This window comes from Macaca nemestrina, chromosome 12 (assembly GCF_043159975.1).
Source record: "Macaca nemestrina isolate mMacNem1 chromosome 12, mMacNem.hap1, whole genome shotgun sequence".
NCBI lineage: Eukaryota > Metazoa > Chordata > Mammalia > Primates > Cercopithecidae > Macaca > Macaca nemestrina.
In genome coordinates, this window is record NC_092136.1 from 104,846,105 (window position 1) to 104,857,188 (window position 11,084).

Sequence of the window (11,084 nt, forward strand, 5' to 3'; positions counted from 1 at the left end):
CCCAATGGACAATGAAAGGAAATTCCAGTATTACAAGCAGAAGGAAAAAAAAAAAGCCAACATGTGAATGTCTGGAGGCCCTGAGGCTCTTAAGTGAGAAATTGTTTGCCTGCATGTCGTTCAGAGAAAACAAATGATATAAAGTGAAGTTAGAGGCGTCAGAAAGGCTTGTTAAGGATTTTGTATTTTAAGACTTTGTATTTTGTAAGACCACTCAGGCTGTTGTTTCAAGAATGAATCAGAGGCAGGAGTGGCATTGAGGAGGATGCAAAAGAGATGGGGATATCTAATATTACTTTAGCAGACATTCTCCTTTCTGTCACTTGTTATCTTGTGAAGATATCACTTGCTGCCCAATGAATAAAAATTAGGAAAATTGGTCTCCTGGTTTCTCATGCTCGGGGAATATCTTCTTTTCTTCAGACAGGGAAGAAGGTCAGTGAAATAATAAGAAATACACATATTGATCTCTAACCCCAGTCCCTAGCACAGAGCTCCTAAAACTATTGTAATTTTCTGAGCAGTAGGGGTACCAAAAGAATCTTTTGTTCTAATGTTTCATCTCTGCCCTGGTTCATGAGACAAAGCTCTAACCTTTGTAGATAAAGGTGGTAGGTGAATCTTTTGTTCGAATATTTGGTCTTTGATGTAGGGTCCTGCCACAGAGGTCCTAAATCCTTTTGAATTTCCTGGGTAATAGAAGTATCTTTGGTTGTAATGAGGTGACTTGGTGGGTTTTAGGATGGGGCTGGTTACCAGAAAGACTAAATAGTGATTATATGCTTGGAGCTCTCATCCCCACACCCCATTCCTCAAAGAGAAGAGAAGGGCTACAAATGGAGTTTACAATCAGTCATGGCTACATGATGAAGCCTCCATCAACAACTTTGAACTATGGGGTTCAGGAACTTCTGAGTTGGTGAACACATCTGAGTGCTGGGAGGATGGTGCACCTCAACTCCATAGGGACAGAAGCTATCCTTCCAGACCTCACCCTATGTGCCTCTTCCTCTGGCTGTTCATCTACATCCTTGGTTATATCCATGATTAATAAGCCAGTAATTCTAAGTAAACTGTTTCTCTGACTTCTGTGAGCCACTAATGTAAAACATGATTTATAGCTGGTTAATAGGAAGTATTGTTGATAACCTACTACCTGCAATTGGCCTTTGAAGTGGGAGAAATTTTTATGGGAATAAGCCTTTAACCTGTGGGATCTGGCACCATATTAGTCCATTCTCATTCTGCTAATAAAGACATACCCAAGACTGGGTAATTTACAAAGGAGAGAGGTTTAATTGACTCACAGTTTAGCATCTCTGGGAAGGCCTCAGACAACTTACAATCATGGCAGAAGGGAAAGCAAACATGTCTTTTTTCACATGGCAGCAGGAGGGAGAATGAGAACCGAGCAAAGGAAGAAGTCCCTTATAAACCATCAGAGCTCATAAGAACTTACTATCACAAGAATAGCATGGGTAAAATAGCCCCCATGATTCAATTACCTCCCATCAGGTTTCTCACATGACATGTGGAAATTATGGGAACTACAGTTCAAGATGAGATTTGTATGGGAACACAACCAAAACATATCAGACACTATCCAGATCCCATTATCTATCTAGATAGTGTCAGAATTAAATTGAATTATAAGAAACCCAGCTGGTGTCTGTCGGAGAATTATTTGGTGTGTGGGGAAAGACCCCCATACATCTAGTGTCAGAAGTGTTGAGTTGAGTGATTGGTTGAGTGCATGAGACTAGAAATAAACAATATGCTTTTTTCTCAAATCTCAGAAGGCCAACACTTTGCTTTTCTAGTTCTGAAATAATCAGAAAATAAGAGTGTTGTTTTGCTGAGAATTGTCATGTCAGACCAAAGACACACTGACTTCCAGAAAAGGATTAAGCAGTTCTGAGAATCAAGGGCTATGAAAGTAAAACGAAAATAAGACAGAGAGGAAGGAAAAAAGTTTGACTTCCTGTTCTCATGCCTCTGTGTGTGTGTGTTGGTGGGTGGCGGGCGGGGTGGGGGAGTGTATATGTGTGCTCATATATGCACTAGTTTAAGAATCTAATATGTTTCAATTACTTTTAGTATTTCAGTTTGTCTTCAAAATCCATGTCTTCTTCCAGAGGTCCACCTTCAATAACAACACTTCTACTTGCCTTTCTTTAGAAATGTAAACAATCATAAAAGTCCTCATGTCTCTTTTCCTTTGTGAATTATTCAAAGTCTGGTGCCTTAGACATTCTTCTTCTGCCCAGTCTATGCTAACGCTGTTGAAACCTGGAGAATCTATTCCCTTGGGTTGAGGAATCTTCCTTATTCTCTACAACGGTAAAGGTTAAAGATGGATTTCTTCCTGAATTACTTAAGGGCAGACACACCAGTTCCAAGTATATTGCATTTTCTCTAAAGCAGACATAGCTTAGTCTTATTAAAGAATATAAATTTATCCCATCAATTAGACTTTGACCTGACTTGAAAAATAATAACCGTAGTATTATGATGCTGAGAAGCATTTGCCTCCTTCCCAAGTCTTCCTTCAATACAAAAAGACACTACATTAGCTGAGAATGCATTATGTGGGAAATTACCTTGATGCAGTGGAAGCACTAACTGGCGAGCTATCCCAGAGGTCAAGGAACAGAAAGGCTTTCAGACCAAATTAAAATTACCAAACCACATGGCTTATTAAATTCATTAAAATACTGAGCAAAAAAGGAGAATGAAATGGGGTAAGGTAATTCGCTTAGATAGGTGCAAGCAGGGTGAAAGGACTACACTCCCTGAGTCCTAGGGTTCACAATATGCATAAATCTTACTTCTCTTTTGATATATCAGCCTTCATGGGTGCTGGTTCAAAGATGAGGGCCAGAGTTAATATCTGAACAAAGAAGGGCCACAGAAGAAGATAACCAGAGCCAAGGACACAAACATCCTCTTTCAGAGAGATGCAGGAGAAGTGTGCTTGATGCAAGAGTAGCATCAATTCATTTATTGAACAGCCTTTGGTTTTATTTGCACTTTTTGGGCAGGACCAGAATAGAACCATACTGGGTATCTTATTTAAACTACTTGGGTAGGACTAGAATAGAACCCTGTTGTGTGTCAATAGAGCCTTGTTGTGTGAGGTTTGATAAAGTTCTCAGTCAAGAAGAAGTGGCATTCTCAAGATGTGGGTCTTTTCTTCCTTTGCATCTAAGCAGCATATTTTTGTTCCATCACGTTTTCTATTTATTCTATCTCTGGTTGTCATACAGGTTACTAAGTTACTATCTGTTTTACCAAATCATCTGAATTCTACCTATGTCTCACAAGTTACTTCTTTTTCATTATATATAATAAACCGATCTTGTGGGTTTTGCCTATATCTCATATGCTTATTTTCTAACATATTACTGTCCATGTTTAGCACTTCTTGTGAATTCCATCCATTCGATTTGGTTTTTTATCTTCTATAGCAGAACTGAATATTCTCCACAGTACAGCAAAATCCCATTACATAATGCCATTAGCCAATCCATCTAATTTGATTACTGTTATAATCATAAAATTTGTAAATTGTATTCCCCAATATTTTTCCAGACCTAAACAAGAGAGCTTGCATTTTTTAAAGGATTAAGAGACATTTGTCATCGTTCAATTGAGAGATGATTTTTGCCTTGGCCTGGGCCTACCACACAGGATGTGGAAAAATGGATGAAATTGAGAGAAAATTAGCAGAACTAGGTGACTGATTTTATGTGGGATTTGCAGGAGAAAAAGATATCAAGGATAACTCCAAGTTTTTTGGTTCTATATAAGTATCACTCACTAAGAAGTATGGGAACAATGAAAGAAGAGTTAATTGAGGAGTAGAAGGACATGATAAATATAAATCCAGTTTAGAAATTATGTCCCAAAAATATACCAGTTGTCAATTTGTTAAATATTGATGTGAAATTTAGAAGACAAATCTATTGAGCATATACAAAGTTGGGAATATAGCGACATATAGATGACATTGAATACAATGAAATTACGTGATTTCATCTAAGAAGGTAATGTAGAAGTGATAAGAGAAGTCAGTGGATCAATATATATGACCATTTATACATACATATTTATAGTGTACTATATGCAGGCCAATGTTTTAGTTTTTTATTGTATCAACTTAACTAAGTTGAAACTAAGTTTCTCAGAATTCCTCTCCATACATAGTTCCAAGTTAGCTTAGGTCACAGGAGATTTTCCTGAGATTTGGAAGATGAGAGTAAAGCAGCAACCATATTTTATTAGACATGAAAGACAGGTGAAAAACACGAGCCATGTTGCAACTTAGGTCTGTCGCCTCTTCTGTGGTTGGCTGGAGAAACAGCCAGGCCCACAGTTCCTGTGGGTCCAGTCAGTTTTCTCCTTCAGCTTCCTCAATTCTTCAATCGGATGATTACTTAGATTCAGGTATGAGTTTAACATTAGCTCTTTCTGCAGAACACACCCACCTCCAAAGTTGGAAGTGTAGCAACAGTGAGAGACTGGAATGAGTTTAGTCCAGTCTTTTGGTTGGTAGCTGATTCATCCAGGTTTTAGTTTGTCTTGCTTCCTTCCCATCAAGTCTATTTTCACTCACCTCTTGCTTACCCTGTCAGGTACCCTACAGACTCCAGTCATAGACAAAGAAGCATCAGCTTCACATAGACCATTGAAACAGCTTCCAGAGGATTCTGCTTCTCTGACCAAATTCTGAATGATACAGGTACAAACAATCTGATTCTGTTTCTGTGATAATCCTACTGTAACACTAAGAAGAGCAGAAAGATTTTGATAAGTTACATAGGACATGGCAGTCATTATACAATTATTTATCAACTTCAATTTCACCCTTTCATACTTTGCTCTATGATCTCAGGTTTGGAATTCTGCAAACCCTACTTTTCCTTGGCCGGCTAGCTTTTTATTAGATTTTTCCAATAAGGGCTTAAATAAATGCAGTGGCACATCATATGAGTATGGTGAGGAGAAGGGATATTATTTTGGGCAGTGATGGTAATGGTAGCAAATTCTAAAGTGAGAATGTGCCTAGCAGGTAAGAGGAAAAGCTTGGTGGGGTTTGAAATTGGTGAGGTAGCCCAGAAGATAGTTTGCAAAGCAAACGTGTAGAACCTGTGGGCAATAGGAGACACCAGCTAACATGTAACTTGTCTATAGTGACCAATATGCATATGGAAGGATGCTTAACCAATTTATAAAGGAAACAATGAAAATTTAAAGTGATTTTGTTTTTGGCTTGACAAATCAACAGGATTAATTATATATTCACAATGGTGAAACTATAGATAAATGGGTCCTGTCACTTTCTGCTCACAGAGAGTGCCCATTTGGACAATTTTGTTAAAATATCTTACATAGAAAAGTTAAAATTTAATGCTTTTGACTCTGTTATTTCAGTTATGAGAGTTTATTCCAATAATTTTATCAGACAGAGACTTACAGATACATGTACAAGGGAATTTTTATTCCAGAAATTCTTAAGCTTAACAGACAGAGCAGCATGTGGAGACCTACATCGTGTACTTTGCTGCAAGAACTACCACAAGAACATACTAGGAAAGCTGAGAGAATCCACAGACCCTTTGAAGAAGGTGGATTGCTACTGCAGGCTGTGTGGGAGAGCTGAGGAACTGTGAGTCCACATGCTTTCTCATCCGGGAGGCTTGTGGTGGGGACAAGTTCTCAGCCCTGCTCACCGGCTGCCTGGAAATAAATTCAGTGCTGTTGTGGGGACACAATGGGAGTGAGACTAGCATTTTGAGCTGTGGGCTTCATGGAAGCTGGGTGAGGCCTGTGGCTGATGGTTTTCCCCCACTTCCTTGGTAACCCATGTGATTCAACAGAGTCAGCCATAATCCCCATAGGCACATGATTCCATTGGCCTGGGAACCACAGCCCCAACCCCACAGCAGCTGCAGCAAGCCCCACCCAAGGAGACTCTAAGATGAGACATGCCTAACCCTGCCCCCACCTGATGTTTTTTCTCTACCCACCCTGGTAACAAAAAACAAAAGACATAATCCCTTGGGAGCACTATGTTCCCACCTACTGCTTGATTCTCCCTATATTACCACAGCTGATGTGCTCTTGAAAGCATCACCTCCTTGCTGGAGGGTAACCAACACAAAACCAGTGCCCTTAACAAAAATACAACCAAGGACTCCCACAGAGTCCACTTCAATCCACTGCTACCTCCACCAGAGCAGGTGCTGGTATCCACCGCTGAGAGACCTGAAGATGGATCACATCACAGACTCTTTGTAGACACTCCCCACTACCAGCCTAGAGCCTAGTACCTCTGCTGGGCGGCTAGACCCAGAAGAGAAGTAACAATCCCTGCTGCTTGGCTCTCAGGAAGACCCATCCCTAGGGGAAAGAGGAGGGCCCCATATCAAGGGAGCACCCAGTGGGACAAAAGAATCTGAACAGCAGCCCTTGAGTTCCAGATCTTCCCTCTGACATAGTCTATCAGAATGAGAACGAACCAGAAAACGATTCTGGTAACATGGCAAAACAAGATTCTTTAACACCACCAAAAGATCACACTAGCTCACCAGCAATGAACCCAAACCAGTGAAATCTCTGAATTGCCAGAAAAAGAATTCAGAAGGTCAACTATTAAGCCAATCAAGGAGGCACCAGAGAAAGGTGAAGTCCAACTTAAAGGGGAAAAAAAAAAAAAAAAGATACAGGATATAAATGGAAAAGTTTCCAGTGAAATAGATAGTATAAATAAAAAATAATCACAATATTAGGAAATTAAGGGCACACTTATATAATTGCAAAATGCACACTAAGATAATTGCAAAATGCAAAACGCGATTCTATTGCTGGAAAGTCTCAGCAATATAATTGAACAACAGATAAAAGAACTTCAAAGCTTGAAGACGAGGCTTTTGAATTAACTCAATTCAACAAAGACAAATAAAAAAGAATTAAAGAAAATGAACAAAGCCTTCAAGAAGTTTGGGATTATGTTAAATGAGCAAACCTAAGAATAATTGGTGTTCCTGAGGAAGAAGAGAAATCTAAAAGTACGGAAAATATATTTGACAGAATAATTGAGGAAAACTTCCCTGGCCTTGGTACAGATCTAAACATCAAAATACAAGAAGCTCAAAGAACAACTGGGAAATTTATCACAAAAAGATCATTGCCTAGGCACATAGTCATCAGGTTATCTAAAGTCAAGACAAAGGAAAGAATCTTAAGGGTTGTGAGGCAAAAGCATCAGGTAACCTATACAGGAAAATCTGTCAGATTGACAGCAGATTTCTCAGCAGAAACCCAACAAGCTGGAAGGAATGGAGTCCTATCTTTAGCCTCCTTAAGCAAAACAATTATCAGCCAAGAATTTGTATCCAATGAAACTAAGCTTCACAAATGAAGGAAAGCGACAGTTTTTTTCAGTCAAACGAATGCTGAGAGAATTTGCCACTACCAAGCTGGCACTACAAGAACTGCTAAAAGAAGCTCTAAATATGGAAACAAATTCTTGAAACACACCAAAATAGAATCTCCTTAAAGTATGAATCTCACAGGACCTTTAAAACAACAACACAATGAGAAACAAAACAAAACAGAAATGTATTCAGGCAACATATAGCACAATGAATAGAGTAGTACCTCACATCTCAATATAAACACTGAATGTAAGTGGCCTAAATGTTTTACTTTAAAGATACAGAATGGCAGAATGAATAAATATTCACCAACCATGTATCTGGTGTCTAAAAAAGACTCACCTGACACATAAGGAATCACATAAACTGAAGGTAAAGGCATGGAAAAAGATATTCCATGCAAATTGACACCAAAAGCAAGCAGGAGTAGCTATTGTTATATCAGACAAAACAAACTTTAAAGCAAAAGCAAAAGAGGGATATTATATAATGATAAAAGGACTAGCCCAACAGGAAAATATCACAATCCTAAATATATACATATATGCACCTAACACTGGAGCTCCCAAATTTATAAGATAATTACTACTAGACCTAAGAAATCAGAGAGACTGCAGTACAATAGTAGTTGAGGACTTTAATACTCCACGGATAGCACTAGACAGGTCGTCAAGACAGAAAGTCAACAAAGAGACAATGGACTTAAATTATACCCTAGAACTAATAGATTTAACAAATATTTACAGAACTTTCTATCCAACAGGTGCAGAATATACTTCTATTCATCAGCACATGGAACATTCTCCAAGATAGACCATATGACAGGCCACAAAACAAGTCTCAATAAATTTAAGAAAATCAAAATTATAGCAAGTACTCTCTCAGACCACAGTAGAAAAAAAATTGGAAATGAACTCCAAAAGGAACCCTCAAAACCATGCAAATACATGGAAATTAAATAATCTGCTCCTGAAGGATCATTGAGTCAACAATGAAATCGAGAGGGAAATTAAAAAAATTCTTACAACTGAGCAATAATAGTGACACAGCCTATCAAAACCTTGGGGATACAGTCAAGGTGGTGCTAAGAGGAAAGTTCATAGCATTAAATGTCTACATCAAAAAGTCTGAAAGAGCATAAATAGGCATTCTAAGGTCACACCTCAAGGAGCTAGAGAAACAAGAACCGAAGCCAAATCTAGCAGAACAAGAGAAATAACAAAATCAGAGCAGATCTAAATGAAATGGAAATAAAAACAATACAAAACATAACTGAAACGGCAAGCTGATGCTTTGAAAAGATAAATAAAATCGATAGATCATTAGCGAGATTTACCAAGAGAAGAAGAGAGAAGATCCAGGCAAGCTCAATGAGAAAGGAAATGTGAGATATTACAAGCAATACCACAGAAATACGAAAGATCATTCAAGGCTACTATGAACACCTTTCTATGCACAAACTAAAAAACTCAGAGGAGATAGATAAATTCCTGAAAATATACAACCCTCCTAGATTAAATCTGGAAGAAATAGAGACTCTGAACACACCAACAGAAAACACCAAGATTGAAATGGTAATTTACAAAGTTACCAACCAAAAAAAAAAAAAAAGTCCAGGACCAGACAAATTCAAATTCACAGCTAAATTTTTTCAGACATTCAAAAAATAATTGGTACCTATCCTACTGACACTATTCCAAAAGATAGAGAAAGAGGGAATCCTCCCTAAATCATTCTGTGAAGCCAGTATTGCCCTAATACCCAAACCAGTAAAGGATATAATTTAAAATGAAAACTACAAACCAATATCCCTGATGAACATAGATGCAAAAATCCTCAACAAAATACTACTTAACCGAATCCAACAGCATATCAAAAAGGTAATCCAACATGATCAAGTGAATTTCATACTAAGGATGCAGGGATGGCTTAACATTCAGAAGTCAATAAATGTGATACACCACATAAACGGAATTAAAAATTAAAATAACCTGATTACATCAATAGATACAGAAAAAACTTTTGAAAAAATCCAGCATCTCTTCATAATTAAAACTCTCAGCATTCCCTCTGAGAACTGGTACAAGGCAAGGATGCCCACTCTCACTACTTCTATTTAACAGTACTGGAAGTCTTAGCCAGAGCAATCAGACAAGAGAAAAATATAAAGTGCATCCAAATCAGTAAAAAGGGAGTCAAGCTGTCACATTTGCTCATAACATGATCTTATACCTAGAAAACCCTAAAGACTCATCCAAACAGCTTTTAGAACTGGTGAATGAATTTGGCAAACTTTCAGGATACAAAATTAATGTACACAAATCAGTAGCTCTGCCATACACCAACATTGACCAAGCTGAGAATCAAATCAAGAACTCAACCCCTTTTACAGTAGCTGCAAAAAAACAAAATACTTAAGAATACACCTAACCAAGGAAGTAAAAGACTTCTACAAGGAAAACTACAAAGCACTGCTGAAAGAAATCATAGATAACACAAACAAATGGAAACACAACCCATGCTCATAGATGGATAGAATCATTATTATGAAAAATGACCATATTGCCAAAAGCAATCTACAAATTCAATGCAGTTCTCATAAAAATACCACCCTCTTCCTTTACATAACTAGAAAAAAAAACCTTAAAATTCATATGGAACCAAAAAGAGCCCATGTAACCAAAGCAATACCAAGCAAAAAGAACAAATCAGGAGGCATTACATTACTTGACTTTAAACTATACTATAAAGTTGTAGTCACCAAATCAGCATGGCACTGATATAAGAACAGGTGTATAGACCAAGGAACAGAGTGGAGAACCCAGAAATAAATCCAAATACAGTCAACTGATTTTTGACAAAGCAAACAAAAACACAAAGTGGGGAAAGGACACCCTATTAACCAAATGGTACTGGAATAATTGGCAAGCCACATGTAGAAAAATAAAACTGGATCCTCATCTCTCACCTTATACAAAAATCAACTCAAGATGGATCAAAGACTTAAATCTAAGACCTGAAACCATTAAGATTCTAGAGGATAACATCAGAAAAACCCTTCTAGACATTGGCTTAGGGAGAGACTTTATGACCAAGCAAATGCAAAACAATTTTTTTCTTGCTTCAACAACAACAAAGATAAATATATGGAACTTCATTAAATTAAAGAGCTTTTGCATGGCGAAAGAAATAATCAGCAGAGTGCACAAACAACCCACAGTCTGTATTGAGACTAATATTGAGACTCTACGAGGAACCTAAACAAATTGGCAAGAAAGAAACAAACAATCCTATCAAAAAGTAGGCTAAGGGTATGAATAAACAATTCCTAAAAGAAGATATACAAATGGTCAACAAACATATGGAAAAAAATGCTCAACGTCTATAATGATCAGGGAAATGCAAATCAAACCACAATACAATACCATCTTACTCCTGCAAGAATGGCCATAATCAGAAAATCAAAAAATAATAGATGTTGATATAAATGTGGTGAAAGTGAACACTTTTACACTGCTGGTGGAAATGTAAACTAGTACAATCACTATGGAAAACAGTGTGGAGATTCCTTAAAGCACTAAAAGTAGATTTACCATTTGATCCAGTAATCTCACTCCTTGGTATCTACCCAGAGGAAAAGAAAGA